The sequence below is a fragment of the Choloepus didactylus genome, chromosome 14, assembly GCF_015220235.1.
Source record: "Choloepus didactylus isolate mChoDid1 chromosome 14, mChoDid1.pri, whole genome shotgun sequence".
NCBI classification, from domain to species: domain Eukaryota; kingdom Metazoa; phylum Chordata; class Mammalia; order Pilosa; family Megalonychidae; genus Choloepus; species Choloepus didactylus.
The window spans coordinates 26655164-26673777 of record NC_051320.1 but is presented as its reverse complement, the minus strand read 5'-3'; the positions used below and the strand labels follow the sequence as shown (position 1 = coordinate 26673777).

General features: G+C 36.0%; 1 protein-coding gene across 8 annotated transcripts in view; it reads left to right on the top strand.

Moving 5' to 3' along the window:
- NCOA2 (nuclear receptor coactivator 2) overlaps positions 1–18614 on the top strand; it is a 330475-nt gene that overhangs the window by 203895 nt on the left and 107966 nt on the right. Inside the window, exon 1 of one of the 8 annotated variants that reach the window (XM_037802520.1) lies at positions 16741–17830. The exons of the other annotated variants lie outside the window; for them this stretch is intronic. The gene's annotated coding sequence lies outside the window, so the exon portion shown is untranslated. Of the gene's footprint in view, positions 1–16740; positions 17831–18614 lie in introns of those variants that run through there. 8 annotated transcript variants of the gene reach the window in all.

Below are 18614 nucleotides of genomic sequence, written 5' to 3'. Positions count from 1 at the left end.
AATGGAGTCCTCATACATTGCTGGTAGGAATGTAAAATGATGCAGCTGCTTTGGAAAAGTTTGGCAGTTTCCAAAAGTAAACATGAAGTTACCATATGACTCACCCAGTTCTATTCCTAGTTATATATGCAGGAGAATTCAAACCATATATCCCCCAAAAAGCTTGTACTTAAATGTTCATAGCAGCATTATTCATGATAACCAAAAAGTAGAAAGAATCGCAATGTCCGTCAATTGATGAATGGATAAACAGAATGTATATCCATACAGTGGAATATTTAACCATAAAAAGGAATTAAGTATTGACACATGCTACAACATGGAAGAACCTTGAAAACATTATGCTCACTGAAAGAAGTCAGACACCAAAGACCACATATAATATGCTTCTATTTATATAAAATATCTAGAATTGGCAAATCCGCAGAAACAGAAGGTAGATTAGTGGTTACCAGTAGATAGGGGAGGTGAAGGGGGTAGAATGAGAAGGGAGGACTTAATGGGTATGGAATTTGCTTTTGGGGAATGAACATGTTTTGGAACTAGGTATTGGTGATGGTTGCACAACTCTATGAGTAGACTAAAAACCACTGAATTGCATGCTTTCAAAGGGTAAATTTTATGGCGTGTATGTTATACTTCAATAAGATTATTGTAAAAAGGATGACTGAGGAGAGAATTTGGGCCAAAGAGGCATGGATAACTCTTAAGGAAGAAGATCACATAAAGGAGGTGGAAAAAGAATAATTAGACAGTTAAGATTATAGAGTGCTACATCGTGAAAGCCACAGAAAAGAGAAATTCAAGGAAAAATCACAAGGAGAAGTTATCACCATTGGCAAACACAGCAGAAAAGTTCACTAACATACACTTGACACATCTGTAGGTTTGCCATATGAATTCATGAATGACCAGTGAGGGCAAATTTAAAGGGGTAATCAGGGAAGAAACACAATTTTGGGGGTTGAGAAGTGGAAAGGAATAGGAATAGACTGGAGGCCTGTATTTTCCTTATTTGAATCTCAAAATTCAACAAACTTGGAAAATGAAAGATTTTGTAACTCATTTGGCAATAAAACCTGACTTGAATGGATGTTAGACTCTTAATCTTTATTTGTCCCACTGTGTAAATATCCATACATTTCACTGCCGATCACAGAATGCTTCCCCAGATCCCTCTGGGGGTGTCATGGAATACGGTGTGTGCTACATATTATCTTAATAAAATTAAAAATACATCTGAATTCCAAAACATATGAATGTCTTTTAGATAAGGGACCACAGACCTATACTCTGTGGACAGGAGTGGATGTGAAGAGAAGGTATGAGATTGGATGGTAGCTAACCAATGGTTCCGGCTCTGGGTATTTTTTTTTTAAAAGGACCTAAATGACTTACATATGCTAATAGGTTAAAGTAGGGAGGAAGAAGTTGAAATTTTGTTAAAGAGCAGCTATAATCATTGAAGCAAGGTCTCAGAGAAGGTGGGGCAGGGGAATAGGAAATGGGGTCAGATCAAGGGCAGAGTGTTTACAGGAGGAAGGCTCATGTATCCTCAGACACCAGGAGTGATGGTGGAGATAGAAGTGAATATGTTTGCAAGTGGGAGGAAGGGAAGTTGAGTAAAATCAGATTGAACAGCTTGAATATTCTTTGAAGTTTGAGGTAAGGTTGTTTGCTGAGAATATGTTTATTTTACTTGAAGAGAGTGGTAAAAGCTGGAAATAATTGTTGAGGGTAAATAGAAGAAGCTGACGGGAGAACAAGTGAAAAGATTGGTAGGCAGGATTATAGTTTTAGGAGAGCTTAGAGGCCTTAATGTCTTCAGGGCCATTTTGCATCCCCATGTGGTTTTCCCTGTCAGTGCTCAACTCCCCACTTATTAGTAGTAGAAAGTGTGGATTGTTGCAGTGATCTTGGAGTTAAGTTTTGAAGAATGAATCCTAGGATAGGAGAGGCATGAAAGGGAACTGAGGGTGCTGGGGAGGGGGTCTATGTTAGGTAGGGAAGGAAAGGAGGTGAGAAAATGGGTCAAGGGACTAGGACTCTTTATTCAATGAACATATTGTGGAGGGAGACACTGAGAAAACTAGTAGGCCAGGTTGTGGGCAAAAAGTCATTTAGGAGTTGTATGATTTCAGGGAGGAATCAATTCTGGTGATAAGGTGCTGATCATGGTAGACAGTGGCTAAAGTGAAGTGGAGGCAAAGTTTGTTGGAGTTGAGCTAAACCGAAAGACCTTTGAGGGTAGGTATTAGATAACTCATCACATAGACTTTGAAATCACTCAGGATGATTATCAGACATGGGGTAGAGAAGAAGAACTAATCAGTTGCCAAAATCTTTAGTAAGTGTCGGGGAGTAACTGGCAAGTTGATAAATTTCAGAGAAAGGCTGGTAGAGAAGAGGGTGTTATGGCATTAATTTCAAAGGGGCAGAGATTTTTACACAGGACCACCCTCATTGGATTGACGGCCTAGTAGTTGCTTCAAGGAGTGAGTCAAGTATGACCCTATCTCCTGTTCTTGTTATGTTCTTGGTAATGAGAGAACAATCACCTTCTGTAAAGGGCTAGGGGGGAAGTGGTGGCCTGTCAGGTGAGCCCAGAAAGAGCACTATTTCTTCTCTAGGGAAAGATGTAGGGTAATTTGTTTTGTACAGAATAAGAACTTCAGAAGGTACAAGAGAGATTTAGTGTGGAGTGGAATGTTACAGGCTGTTAAGAGAGAAGCACAGGACAGTGTGGGAATAAGGTATGTGTGGACATGACCAAATTTGAGAGAAGTTTCATCTGTGTCAAAACTCAAATACTGGCTACAATATGGTGGAAGGATTGTGAGAAATTTTCCTATGTTTTGTCATGCTTTTGTATGTGTTCCCATCGTTTTAATAATATTAGAATAAAGAATGTCATGCTGGTTTGGACCCATTATTCTGGGCTACTAATATTAAGATTTTGAAAAAATTAATCTTGTCATCCAATACTCTAGCAAAGATTTATGTCATCTGGTAAACAGATTACTGAATTTTTTAAAAATGTGACTGGAGACTTCTCTTTGGTATTTAATAATCAGTTCATTAGCACCATGAGTAGCTACTCCACAGCCTTGATTCTAATTCTCCATCATTGTCCAGTCCAGTAGTTCCAAATGCTGGTCTTTTCCAATCAGTGCTGGGCAGGCTTCAACTGATCCCCTGGGCTGCTTGTTATAAATACTGATTCTTAGATCCTTCTTCAAGTGGTTTTGATTTATTTGGTCTGGGATAAAGTCAGGGAATCCATATTTTTTAAAAGCTCATTGTGTGATTTATTAGCGGCCAAGTTTGGAAACCCACGTCTTGCTTTCATCTCCACAGCAGCATTATGTCACATGCCTAACTGAATAAAACATACTGTATTTATGGTATATCCTTGATTCAATATTCTTCTAGCTTTTAAAGTAGAAATAAAGTACTATAAGCATTTTCAAAATATTCAAATACTAGTAATCAGTTAAAATCAGTCATGCCATAATCTTCAAATAAGCAGAACATTTAAAAAAATTATAATACCCAATACTGTTGTGAATTGTGGTGAGATGGGAGCTCACATACCCTACTGATGCTATTGTAAATCAGTACAGCCTTTTGGAAAACAATTTGACAGAATTCATCATTTGACTTAAATATGGTTACACCCTTTCCTTTGATCTAGTAATTATTTTTGGAAGACTCAATTGTAGGTAAATAATCAGAAATGTGGATCAAGATTTATATACAGAGATATTTACTATATTATTTATAGTAAAGTTGGAAAAAAATCTAAATGTTAAAAGTTGCAAAAAATCTAAATGACTATCTATAGAAAATAGTTGAATATATTATGGTATATTCATATGATAGAACATTCATGGAGCCACTAAAATTATGTTTAAAAAGACATTTTTAATGTGGAAATTCTTAGTGGATTACAGTAAAGAAAAAAGAATGCAATTATTAATTTGTTTATATATAGTTTGAACTTAATTATATTTACCTATATGATGCATTTTTAAATGCAAGGCAAAATTTTTTTTTAAATAATTCTCTGGTTGGTAGGAATAATGTGTGATTTTTGTGTTTTATTCTTTAGCATGTTGTATTTTACAAATTTTCTACTTATGAGTATGCATTTTATTAAAGTAAAATAAACCTTAGGTAATGAAATTCTTAGTTTAATCTCTTTAGCAAAAAAGAATAAGAAAAGTTCTTTTTGGATTAATGTTCTAAGAGAAATTATACTTGTTCATATTATTTGCCAGTGTTTTTTTAAATACTTGCAAACCACTTATTTATTTATTCCGCAGTTTTGCTAGGTTGTCAACATAAGGCTTAACAGCTTGTTTTGTTATTGTTTTTAATAACAGCTTTATTGAGATATAATTCACATACAATAAAATTCACCTTTTTAAAGTGTATAATTCAGTGGTTTTTAGTCTATTCACAAATTGTGCAACCATCACCACCATCTAATTTCAGAATTTTCATGAACCCAAAAAGAAACCCTGTACTCATTTGCATTCACTCCCTATTCTCCCCTCCCCCCAACCCCTGACAACCACGAATCTATTTTTCTGTGGATTTGCCTTTTCTGGACATTTCACATAAATGGAATCATGGAATAGGCAGCCTTTTGTAATATCCTGTTAGCTGGCCTCTCCTCCGTACACTTCCAGAAATGTCATTTATACCACCATTATGCTACTCTTTCTAGCTGTGATTTTACCACTTCTTGCTCAAGGCTTTTCATTGTACACATGGTTTAATGAATTAAAAGGAACTCATTCTAACATTTTGGTTTTCTGTATTCTGTCTCTTCAAAGTAGACACTTACAAAATATCTAGTGAATGAATGAATTGAATGAATAAAATATACTCTGCCTTATCTCTCTCTTTGCTTCTCCTTCAGAGAGGAGAGTAATTTACTCTGAGTTAATTAGGTATCAGGTCACTCGTGGGTCAAAAAAATTTATCTCTAAAGTTTAGGCCAATGGTTTTTAAACTTCAGTGTACATCAGGATCACAGGGAGAGGACTTGTTAAAACAGCATGCTCAGTGGCAGAGAGATTCCAAAAGGAGCCGAGAGGTCACTCTGGTGGGCACTCTTAACGCACAATATAGACAACCCTTTTTAGGTTCTAATGAATTGCGGTAGCTGGTGGTAGATACCTGAAACTATCAAACTACAACCCAGAACCCATGAATCTTGAAGACAATTGTATGAAAATGTAGCTTATGAGGGGTGACAATGGGATTGGGAAAGCCATAAGGACCACACTCCACTTTGTCTAGTTTATGGATGGATGTGTAGAAAAATAGGGGAAGGAAACAAACAAACGGACAAAGGCACCCAGTGTTCTTTTTTACTTTAATTGCTCTTTTTCACTTTAATTATTATTCTTGTTATTTTTGTGTGTGTGGTAATGAAGGTGTCAGGGATTGATTTTGGTGATGAATGTACAGCTATGTAATGGTACTGTGAACAATCAAATGTACGATTTATTTTGTATGACTGCGTGGTATGTGAATATATCTCAATAAAATGAATATTAAAAAAAACAGCATGCTGGGCACCCACCCGCACCCCTGCTCCCTTCCAGAGTTTCTATTCAGTAGGTCTGGCTGGGGCCAGAGGGTATGCATTTCTGACAGGTTCCAAGGTGACACTTTGAAAACCACAGGTCGGGCAATGCTGGCTTCACCATAACTAGGGCCTGATAGCTACCTGAGGGGAAAAGAGATTGTGTAAAGAGGAAGGGATCCAGACTCAAATTCTTGAGTTCCTTGGCCATAATAAGTCTTAGCCTTGCTCCAGCAGCTCCAGCCTAGACTTGCTCTTTGTAAACTGGGCCACTACGGCACCCCGAGGGCATCTCACATGTCCTCACCACCATCCCATCTTCACTTTGGAAAATTCTTCCCATTCTTCAAACCCTAAGCTTTGCTGAATCTCCCTGGAGGTAATCTTTCCCTCATCAGTACTTCATATTTTTTATATATCCTGCCTTCCATTTTATTGACTTCCAAATTTGTTTCTTTTACCAAATTTTTTCATGTCTTGATCAAGTTCTGTTTCTACTCAGTTAATTATGTTGCAGTGTCTAAGCACAGTGATTTACCTTTAGTAGGACAAGAATTGTCAGTACAATTGAAAAGCAAAAGGAAATAAAGGCAAATAAATTTTAAATTAAAAACTTACGTAGGCTATCTTTTTAATGCCAAAAAAAGATACTTGTATTAATTAGAAACTTAATTTTATTTAAAACTTAATTGTCCAGGGCCCAGATGTGTTTTTGCCCTAAGTAATAATACTTGCTCTTTGTTTTGAAACATTGACTTAAAAAGAAAACTCAAGTCATATGTCTGGGCTCATAAACACATATATGATATGTTGTGATGGCTCTGAGAACTCACTTAGTTTTCTTCACATCATTCTAGTCCAACTGGAACCAGGGTTTGAATTTCAGCTTAATGCCTTATTATCCCTCTGATTTCAGAGCCAGACAAAAGGAATATAATATAGTTAGCTGTCACTGAGATGTCAAACAATTATCTTAATTTCTTCAGAGTTTCACTGCATGCATATTACTGAGCAGTTTTGGTTAAATAAGGTGCAGTAGCCTTACAGATCTTTATCCATAGGTGTAGGTTTTGCAAAACAATTGTTCTTTATTCTCTCGGGGCAAACAAATTTAGAACTAATAATATTAACTTAAAAAGATAGAGAAAACACATTCTAAATTAGGAGGAGTTTGTTTTAATCATTTCAGTATCTATTCCAGACCACTCTTATTTTGTGCATTAAATTATTGTTTGTAAAACACTTGAAGCTCATTTGTATTTACTACCTGAGGGGTAATTAGAAACTACCATTCCTGAGTTGTGACACCCTTTCAGTTCCACAAAGCTAATGGCTCTCTACCTGGAGCTCTAAAGGGAGCAAACCCTCTGTTTATACCTTGCAGGGGCAACTCTGTGTTTTCACAAAGTCTCTCAAAACCACAGGGCTCCCTGGGCTAGGCCAGAGGCCTCTAGGTCAGAGACTTGGACTACATTGTACAATAGCAATAATATCAATATGATTATACTTCTGCTCACAGGTAGTTGTTTCCCAGATTTTAAACTCAAGCTGAAATATAAATCTCCCCAAACATACTCTTAGTATGTTTAGTTTTGGTGATTACCAACAATCCAAAGGTTGAGAGAAAGAAAAAAAATGGCTAGTGTTTTGGCTTTTATTTTCAGTTGCCAGGTTATTTTTGAATTCTTTTCTAATAACTGAATTCTTGTAAATAACTTTCTAAAGTCTAGTAATTCTCAGTAAGTCATCCTGTATGTGTGTGCTATTTGCAAATAAAAATGCTTCATTTGGCTTATTTTTATAAGACCAAATTGGGTTTTTTTGGAGGGGGGCGTATGTTGATTCAGAGCTGCCTTTTTCTATTTTTAATGGCTACTATTGCCTCATAGAAAATACTGTTTAGAATTATTGTAACATCTGACCCATAGAAAGTTTGTAGGAGTTTGTGTGGTGAAAAAAATCAATCAGAAGTACTTCCAAAGTAGGTTTTTCTTCCTTCGTCATTTTCTACTTTTATTAAAAGAATAGTAGGAAACAGAGAAAAGGCATTAAAAAGATTATTTCAAAAAAATGCTTCTCTTACAGGTTTTACGCCAGTAAGGAAACATAACTTAAACTTTCTAAAAGGGCATTGAGTATGTTCCTTATTCCTTCTCTAACCACAAGCACTTTTTTTAGTGGGACCTTTATAAAAGTATTGCCCTGAGTTTGTTTTCCTGTTTGGTTGGAAATAAAATATCATAAGGAAGTATGGCAGTTAACTAAGTGGAGTTGGAAAAGGGGAAGACTGAATGTCACCTCTGGCATCTGGAAGCAGTGAGGCATCAGAGTAGGACTGCCTGGAGCCCACATGGGGCTGGTCCTGAGGATCGTGGGTACCCGGGGAGTGCCCTGGACACTCCTGGGAAAGGGACAGCTAATCATCACGGAGGAGAAGGAAGTGCTGTTTTCATTTTACCTACCATGGGCTCGAGGGACAAGAAGAAGGGAGCCTAATTCTCCATAGTGGAATCTCAGAAACCTTCATTGAGAGGATATTTAAGTTAAACTTGAAGGTTAAGATTTTTCTGAGGAAGAACATTAATGGTGCATTTTGCAGGAAGGCTCTTGTGATTTAGGTATTTTTATTGTTCCAAAAGTTCTATCAGTAGGAGAGAAAACATGAGAAAGTTCATAAACTTAAGGAGAATAGGATATAAGAATGACTCCAAAATGAGTAAGAGTTTCCATTATGTAGAAGAACTCCAGGTGAACTTGGGGACATATAAGTTGGTTATAATACAGTTTTAGTAGTTTGGAAATATCCTTCAGTTTACTAACATAAATAATTTATACTTTAAATTTCATTGCTAATACCAGGAAAATTGTATCCAATTTCTTATTTCATTCACTTCAGGCAGTCTTTGTGCCACTTAGTTTGGAGTAGATTTACCTCATTTTATGCAATAACTTTTCTTAAATATATGCATGTAAACAATTTCTCAATTTATAATTTGTATTCCTAAGAGCTGGTTATTTAAGAGAATCCCTGGTTGGTATGTTGTTTTTGTTTTTTTCCATCAGCACAGCCAGCTTGCTTGCTTGCTCCTTCCTTCCTTCCTTTCTCACTCTCTTTCTCTTTCTTTCTTTCTGTTTGTCTGGCTGTGTTCCATCCCACCCCCACCTCTACCTCTGCCTCCCTCCCTTCTTTCCTTCAACTGTAAAAATCTGGTTGATAAATTAATGAAAGGAAATTTGGAAAATAAAGTAATTAAATCACTCATAATACCCACACAAGCATTTTAACTGCTAATATTTTGGTGAGTCTTCCAATTTTTCTTCTGTAAATTAATTTTCCTATCCAAACTGTGAATGCCATCAGTGTATTTAGAATTTTTTAGCTTAGATTATTACATTCTACATGCTATTAAATTCAAGTAGGGATAATATCTAACATTTATTAAACCCTTACTAAGTACATTTCATTCTCTCAACAATCCTATAAATGTACGTATTTTAGGCCCAAGTGGTTTATTAAATAATTTGTCCCTAGTCACATAATTAATAGGGGGTATTCCAGGAATTCCAAAGCAGGTTTGACACCAGAGGATATGTTCTTAACCATACATTATACAACTTTTCTTAAATTTTATTTTAATGGTGGCATAATAAAGAAATTATATTATGAATCTTGGAGTTATGTTATAAAGGCCTTCGCTCGGATGTCACCCAGTCAGGGAGCTCTGCCTTCACCACTTCTATGAAATGGCACCTCCCAGCCCCATCTCATCATACTGTTTCCTAATCCTGCCCTATTTTTCTGTATAGTTCTAACACTGTGAGAGTTAGATATGATATATTTTATACACACACACCCATGGACAAATGGACTTGTTCTGGTTTGTTCATTGCTGTATCCTCTAATGCCTAGAATTGACCTGGCAATTCTAACTCGGAACTCAGAACTCAGTTATGAGTGACTGGATATTATAGGTATCCAGTAATATTTGTCAAATGATTCAGTGACCTCTCTAACCTCAGATTAGCTTTTATGTAAGTTCTGATTTTCTTAATCAACTTCCATTGGATTTATAGGCTGAAACAATCAAATCATTAGCATTCCCTCCGTAGGTTACTTGGATGCATATTGCTATTGTCTGAGTGCCCCAGGCTCTTGGGCATCTCCAGTTTACCTGCACAATTTGTGTTCCCATCAGTGACACTGTGTGACTACCAAGAGCCAACTTCTTGTTTCCAGACTAGTTTATGCCAGTTGTACTTGTTATTGTAATGTCACAGTTTAATTAAATGTTAATGTTTAATGTAACTGATTGAGCATGGGTTGGAAAAGACAGAGTTGTTTCTATGAAAACTAAGTTGAATGCTTTGAAATATTAAACATCAAAAGGACAAAATTTGCTGCTAAATAGGTGTGGGCAACACATTTATAAAACACTGGGGAAAAAAAATCTGGAAGTCTTCTGCACCTAGATTTCTTATAAGTGTCTTTGAGTTCTTGCTCTATTTTAAAGAAACAAAAATTATAACAGTGCCTTAATTCTAGGTATGGTTTATACAAGAAAGACAATATGACACTAATGGTGACTGATAGGCAAATGTGTATATATGTTTAAATTTAAATTGAAACGATTAAAATAGTGTGTTTCATTTTCTATTATTGCCCTCGATAACTCAATTTTTAACTTAACTAACTACCTCATCTGATTCTGTAGGAAAAGAAGGGTTTCACTGTTTTTAATGAAACTTGGCATTCTTGGCATGCCAAAAAAAAATTCCTAGCTGGTTTTGTTATTTCATTAATCCTTCCTTTCTCTTCGGGAAAGTATTTGTTCATTGGCTGAGGCATGATTTCCTTTCTGCCCTAGAATGTGAGCTTCAGGAAGGCAGGGACTGTTGTCTGTTTTGTTCACTGGTCAATCTCCAATCTCTACAGCAGTGCCTGGCACGTTAATTTGTAGAATGGGTGGATGAATGATGCTAAAGTATGGTCGTTCTTTACAAAGAGAAGTGTTTTGTGTTTTACAGTCGTGCATTTTTAGCAAAAAGAAAATTCAAATTATATTTTCCTATGTATTCCCTGTTTGCTAAGTTAAAAATATACTGCTTTCTGTAATACACAAATATTTATAAGTTTCTCTCTTCAATGAAAGTCAAGTATGGAAACCTTACTCTCACATCACAATGGTTAAGAATTTAGGAACTCCCTAGTTTCACTTATGGGCCCTGAAAATTTCTAATTGGGTGGCCTTGTTCAAGTTACTTTCTGTCTTCTGTCCCTCAGTTTTCTTGTCTGTAAAGTGGGGATGATCCTGTGTTGTTATAAGAACTGAAGGAACTCATACATGCAAACACTTAGAGAATGCCTGCCAAGATAATAAGAACTCATTAAGTGATGGTAGTTACTGTTAATCCTGAATTTGAATCCTCATCTATCATTTATGTTGTATAACTTGGACAAATTACTTTTGGAAACAGGTCAGAATGGTTAAATGACGTGTAAGATGTGAGTAGTAATTGTATGTGTGATATGTATATGTCAAAATGTGGGCTTTAAGGAAGAAAATGTGTGTAAAATACCTAACTTATAATACATACTCAGTAAGTGTTAGCCAGAAAAGTACAATTATTTATGCTTTCATTGATTTATTGAAAAGGTTTTAAAACTGGAAGAATATGTAGACTGTCTTGCCCATGTCATTTCAGTAAGTTTTCCTTGTAAACTAGGAGTTGGGTTTTGCTTTTTTTTTTTTTTAACTCATAAAGAAACTTGAAATGGCTTTCAGAATAAAGAAAGATAATTGAATTTTAAGTGGGACAAGATATGAAACTCAAACACAAGCACTACATTATAGTTCATAGTTCAATAACTTCTTTTCAGAATGCTAAGCCTTTAATGGAACCTGGTTTTCAGAATATTAAATACAGACTAAGTACACCCTGATGGGGGTGGGAGGGTATGGGTGGGGAGGGACCTTACATTTTTGCAAAGAATGCAGCTTCTTCCCGCTATGTTTTCTCATCAGAGGTCTTAGTAAAACCTAGTGTTACTATTCCAGGTCATATTAGCACCAGCTGATATTATTGGATGAATAAGCAATCCACTGACTGGCTATATTAAAGAATTTTGTTGATGAGAATTTAGAAAAGTAGAAGCTATCTTATGCCACTGATATCAGACTAGACATTTCACCCCCTGTTGGTAATGAAAGTTTAGAACAGCGCTCTGCTGCTTACATATTGTGCACTGAATTTTGCTAAGGTAAGGCTCTAAAAGGTATCTTTTGCTTCTTTCAGAAAGAGGTAGATGATGGAAATGTTACAGCAAAATATTGTGTAAACACCAAACATGAATTCTAGCCATTTATTTGGTTGTTGCAGCATGTGTTAAAGAGCTGCTGCTGCCCATTTGCAGCCTAATATGTTTATTACAGTCTCCCGATGGCATCTTGAAGTGTCTTTCAGCTAAAAAATTCATGAGTATTATTGACTTTCAGTCAGAAAATGGAATATGTCTTCTAGTTACTGTCTAATATACCACTTTAAGGCCATTATACAAAAGTAAACCTAAGAGGAGAACATATTGAGAAGTAAGGAATTTTTAGCTTAAACATTTGTTTATACCCTCTTATTATGTTCCATGAAGTAAGAAACGGCAAGAGAAGGTAGGTGCTGAAGCCATTTTCCTCAGAAAAGAATAGTTGTAGTTGCAGGATATGTTATTTTCTGTAATCCAGTAACCAACTGTAAACTACTAGTGTTTAGGATTGAAAAATGGTATCCTAATAATAACAGTTTGTATTTGGTTTATTGCAGTTATTTAAAAAGTCAAGTTCATAGTAAGTTGATCTAAACTAGTGAAGTTGAACTGAGAATTTGTTACCAAATAAAATGTATTTATTCTGGATTTGTATCAAGTAAGTTTCCTAAAATTCTGCAACTTAACTGTAATCACTGTATGAATTAATATGCAATTTTATGAGTCTGAACCTGTATATGCAGACTGTTAATATGTGAAATACATTAAAATGTTATTGTATGAAAACCAAGAAGCATACATACACATGTAAAGATGAGGTTACCAGTATTCTTATGATTAGTAAAAAGAATATTAAGACTTTGGGGGAATTAATGTACCATTTTACTAGCTAAATTAATTTTATTTCTGAAATATAATATGATGTAGTCCATCTCTGTGTTAAATGCATTACTTGTTTTGACAGTGAAAAGAAAAAAATTGAATTCCTGCATGCTTTAATCCCTCCATTTAATAAATCTTCATAGTCCTAGTTCTGTTTACATACATGCATGATGCTTTTTCTTTCTTTGTTCATGTGGTTCAACTAGTATTTGCTGCATAGAATATTTATCTAATTGTTACCAAAAGCTGTGATCTTGCCCAAACAATGTTTGTTTTGGGTAATGTTGTCTAGTTAACCCTATTTGGAAAGAGGTATTTCCCTCCTCTGTCAATTTAATGTCTTTACCTCTGTATCATCTTACAGACTTCCAGAGTTTGGCCTACTCTGTTCTCTACTATTTTCAGGCATCCACGTCTAAAAGCACATTTTGTTTATTTAAGTATAGACACTGTTTTCTTAGGCTTATCTATCTGACCCAGAATTTTGCTTTTGTAAAATAAAGGGATCCCTCATGGCACGCGGTATATTTTCAGGGAAAAACTGTTTCAAGTTTGAAATGAGCAAATATTTTCATTGCTGGTGAAGAAATAGTGAATGCAGTTTAGCTGTTGAGGGAGGCAACTGAGCAATGAAGGGGCTCTAAAAGATTACCCTTTCACGATTCGATAACATAGAAATGGAAATCTCAAGTAAAGATTTATGTACAGTTTTTTTTGTTTTTGTTTTTAATTTGCCCTGCACCCCATGTGGATCTTGGCCCAAATTCTAGTGTTTTTAAAATCACCATCATCATCATAATCATCATCGTCATCACTATCATCATCACTGTTATTAGAGTGATTATAGGTTTATGGAAAAATAATGCAGAAAGTTCAGAGTTTCCATGTGTACACTTTTATTATTGGTTAAGTCCTTCTCAGTATTAAAAAGCTTGTGAAGAATCAGATTTAAGATTACACAGCAGTTTCAGCTCTTGAAAAGAGACTTCATAGAGCACCTGGCAGGCTTTGGAAGGTGATAAAAGGCTTTCTGGTCTCCTGTGTGATTTACCAGGGCTGGTCTTCCTTATGTAGGTATTGATCAATTGTTTAAGCAGCTGTTTGGATGGCATTTCTTACTTGGGAAATTTCATTGTAAATTTGTTCTGATGGTAAGGAATTTCAGAGAGGGCCTGATTTTTTTAAATATTGCTGGGAGCAAGCGATAGTGATCCGATGTTTGATCACATTGTTATGTTTGGATTTCAGCAGCAGTATTATTTTTATTTATTCTTGAACTGAATTTGTTCAGCATATAATAAATCGGATAGCTTAACAGTTCTTTTGGGAATATGGCCTGAACTGATAAAAGAAAAAAGATGCCCATTATCTTTTACATTGTCTGGTTGGTTAACTGCATTGAATGGCATTTTAAACAACAACTTTTGTTAACTTGTAAGTTGTATTGATGAATTGCACACAAGAAGAGGGCCTCTCTGAATTGTGTTGCAGTGTAGCATTGTACTTTGATTTCTGTTATTATGCTAAGGATTTAATTGGCATTGTTCTCTCCTCCAAGAAGATTTGATTATTTTTTAAAAATAAAACCTATTAAATACTGTGCATCTAACTTTTCCCTCTACGGTCTAGCTTATATACATTGAAATCAAAGGATGTAAGAGAGGATGTACTATCACAGTGAAAGCAGGGACTGTTTTTTTTTGTTATTGATAACAAGAACAGACAAATTGAAACGTCTTTTCCAGTCTTGTCCTTTCACAACCCCCCAACATCTGGCAGAAACTGGCTTACTCTCAATGACTGTAATTACCATCAGTTACTGCCCATGGATTTACTCATGTCATTTTCAGTTTTTGTGATTTACATTGAACAGTCTCAGAACTAAGAGTGAAACACGGTGGAATTTAATTTCATGTGAATGTTGAAAACATGCAAAACTTGTAAGAAACTATTAATTTAGGGCTGGTTACAAAATAAACCCTTGGTTCGCCCTTCAGTGTTTTCCATCTCCATTTTCCATTGACAGTTTTAACTCTTATCTACAAAACACTTTAAAAGTCATCTATCCGTGGCCCTCTCTCTCTGGCTAAGCCAACTTGAAAGGTGAAATCACTGCCCTCCCCCCTACGTGGGATCAGACACCCAGGGAAGTGAATCTCCCTGGCAACGTGGAATATGACTCCCAGGGAGGAATGTAGACCTGGCACCGTGGGACGGAGAACATCTTCTTGACCAAAAGGGGGATGTGAAAGGAAATGAAATAAGCTTCAGTGGCAGAGAGATTCCAAAAGGAGCCGAGAGGTCACTCTGGTGGGCACTCTTATGCACACTTTAGACAACCCTTTTTAGGTTCTAAAGAATTGGGGTAGCTGGTGGTGGATACCTGAAACTATCAAACTACAACCCAGAACCCATGAATCTCGAAGACAGTTGTATAAAAATGTAGCTTATGAGGGGTGACAGTGGGATTGGGAATGCCATAAGGACCAAACTCCACTTTGTCTAGTTTATGGATGGATGTGTAGAAAAGTAGGGGAAGCAAACAAACAGACAAAGGTACCTAGTGTTCTTTTTTACTTCAATTGCTCTTTTTCACTCTAATTATTATTCTTGTTATTTTTGTGTGTGTGCTAATGAAGGTGTCAGGGATTGATTTAGGTGATGAATGTACAACTATGTAATGGTACTGTAAACAATCGAAAGTACAATTTGTTTTGTATGACTGCGTGGTATGTGAATAAATCTCAATAAAATGATGATTAAAAAAAAAAAAAAAAAAAAATGTAGCTTATGAGGGGTGACAATGGGATTGGGAAAGCCATAAGGACCAAACACCACTTTGTCTAGTTTATGGATGGATGTGTAGAAAAGTAGGGGAAGGAAACAAACAGACAAAGGTACCCAGTGTTCTTTTTTACTTCAATTGCTCTTTTTCACTCTAATTATTATTCTTGTTATTTTTGTGTGTGTGCTAATGAAGGTGTCAGGGATTGATTTAGGTGATGAATGTACAACTATGTAATGGTACTGTAAACAATCGAAAGTACAATTTGTTTTGTATGACTGCGTGGTATGTGAATATATCTCAATAAAATGATGATTAAAAAAAAAATGTATTGAATAAAAAAAAAAAAAAAAAAGTCATCTATCCTTACAGTTTATTTATTTTAGATGATCCGTGTATCTTATCTATATCTATCTATCTATCTATCTATGGTTTTTATTTGCTTCACTTCTACCTTGCCCCTATTTTGAGTGGAAAAAAAATGAACACACCTCGTCCCTCAACACTTACTACTGAAATACCAACAGATACTGTCAGCATTGTCTTCTATAGGGCATTGAGAATGTTAGTCAGACCAAGTCATCTAGAGTAGAGCAGGACAGTTCTTCTCTTAGTGCAGCTCAGAAATGATTTTCACTATCATTTATTTGGTTCATTCACTAAAAAACAGGCATAAATCCTCATGCCTGATTGAGGATTGCATCCACAGCTGGCCCCGGGGTAAGGCAGGAGAGGAGGGAGGGAGCTGGCTGCCTGTCATCTTCTCCATCCCCTCCCATCTCTGCTCCAACCTTGAATGTCTCCCCACTCCCCTGCACACACACACACACACACACACACACACACACACACACATATCCCCATCTCAGAATCTGTGTTCTTTTTGTTTCCCTTGGATGATTAGCAGTGATTCAGATAAGGGAACCTTGAGTGTTGGCACTTCTGCGCATCCCTAGGCTGATGGGAACCCACTTGAATAGGGGTTATTCCTGCCCAGCTATCTTACTGTGTGCAGCCCAACAAGATTACATTCTGCTTTGCCTTGACTTTACGAATGTTCTGTACTCCCTTCCCTTATTTTTTTTTTCCATTGGTGGTTTAGAGGTTGATTGGAAATGTTGTACTGGAGGGACATAACCCAGGTATCAAATGTGTTTGGAAAAGAGAACATATGGGGCAAACACACAAAGAATAAGGAAGCAAGTATGTTTATAAAGCTATGTTTAGATTTTGAGGAAATGTGTTTAAGGTACCTTCATATAATAATAAAAAGGAAAACTTGGCACATAAATAACTTACTTCAAGGGGAAATTAATGGTATTTATAAGCTACAACCAGAGCAGTTTGTAAGCCAGTCTTGAGTAGGTACAAATAAAATATAAACAACCTGCTCTAGTGGTTTTACTATAGTTACACCAGAAAATGTTAGCTCCTTGCTATACTCGTCATCTCTGTGAGGTCCATTTGTTGAAAAGTATGAATCTGTCCCCTCATGCAAAGTTACAATTATTAGTATTTATATTTTTGGGAATGTAAAGGTAGAGCTCTAATGCTAATGTTAAATCCCTAAACTGGGGTATACGACTTTATGTAAAGCAGTCATTTATAGAAATTATTCATTGAAAAACTTGCTGTTTCATCTTTCTGATGGTATTCTACGTTTCAATATACATGCTGATACACTGGGGCGAAAATAGCCATTTTCTCTAGCAAAACTTATCACATGTACCTACCAATAGGGCATTTTGCTATATACAGAGGATTAAATTTTGAAGATAAAAAATTTACTTAAATTTTTTTACTTGTAGAAAGCTGCTTCCAGCTTGCAAATTCCCTTGGTCACTTGTTGAAAACTTGCTTAGATTTTATCTGTAATGTTCTTTCATTACATGCTCATAAGTGAAACTATGGAAATTGTGGTTCAGGGAGAAATACTGAAAAATTAATGTTTGTAAGTTACTGTCTAAGAAGAGTTCTGGTGTTTAGAGTTTTGATTTTACCTTACATCCTTTTATGCCTACTGTAATGATTCTGTTTGAAAATGATGAAAAAATTTAGAAATAGATAATGGTGATGGTTGTACAACATTGTGAATGTAATTAACTGCACTGAATTGTACACTTAAAATTGTTAAAATGGCAAGTTTTTTTGTTAAATATTACCACAATATTTTTTTTTTTAAAGTAGGAGTTGTGAAAACCCATGTGTAAATCCCAGTTCTGCCGTTTGCTCTTTCTCTCAGCAGCCCTGTGCTGTAGGTCCTCGTGATTCTTCCCATTTTACAGATGAGGTAATAAAGGCATGAAAAGTTAAGTAACTTCATAAGGTCAGATAACTAACCAAGTGGTGGACTTTGGACCTCAGAACTGGCCCAGAGCTACTGTGCTATACTGTTTCTCATAGTCTGTTAGAATATTAAATTGTATCTGGAAATTGCCTGGTACGTAGTAAATTCTAAATGAAGAGTAAATAATTACAGATTTTAATTATTATCAGGCCAAATTTATGACCACAGCACAGGACCTTGGGACTTTGTTACATTGCTCCTACCAGCAGGAAGCTCAGGCATCAGTTCTCAGAATTGTACCTTCCCCTGTGACCTCTTGAATTGAAGGTGCAGTTGGTGCAGCCTTTCTCACCTGATAAAAGTGTTTCTTCATCCTATTTACACATGACTCAAAAAATATTTTTTTAACTCCTCTGTCACCTTGTATCAGAGTAGTGGCCAAAAGACTGTAGGGAGACTGAGACTGAACTTCCCACATTATGCGACTGAGGCAGCTGGGCAATCTGGTGTGTGACAATGCTACAATGTTCAGTCTTAGGTGGTGTTTTCTTTACTCCCCCACACACACCTTTGTTCTTATTCTTGATGAACCTGTTGTTTTTCCTTATCTTTGATCTTCTGCTGATTTTGCCCCTCTGATTTTTCCAATCTGGAGAGGGAGAAAAGACTACAGAAAGCAAAGAAGAGAGATTTTTGAAGCTCTGAGAGATTTTTAAATGTTGACTAAATCTTTGGAGGCTGCATTTTTTTTCTTTTGCCAAATAGTTATTAAACACCTTGAGTAACAATCATCTACAATTTCCTC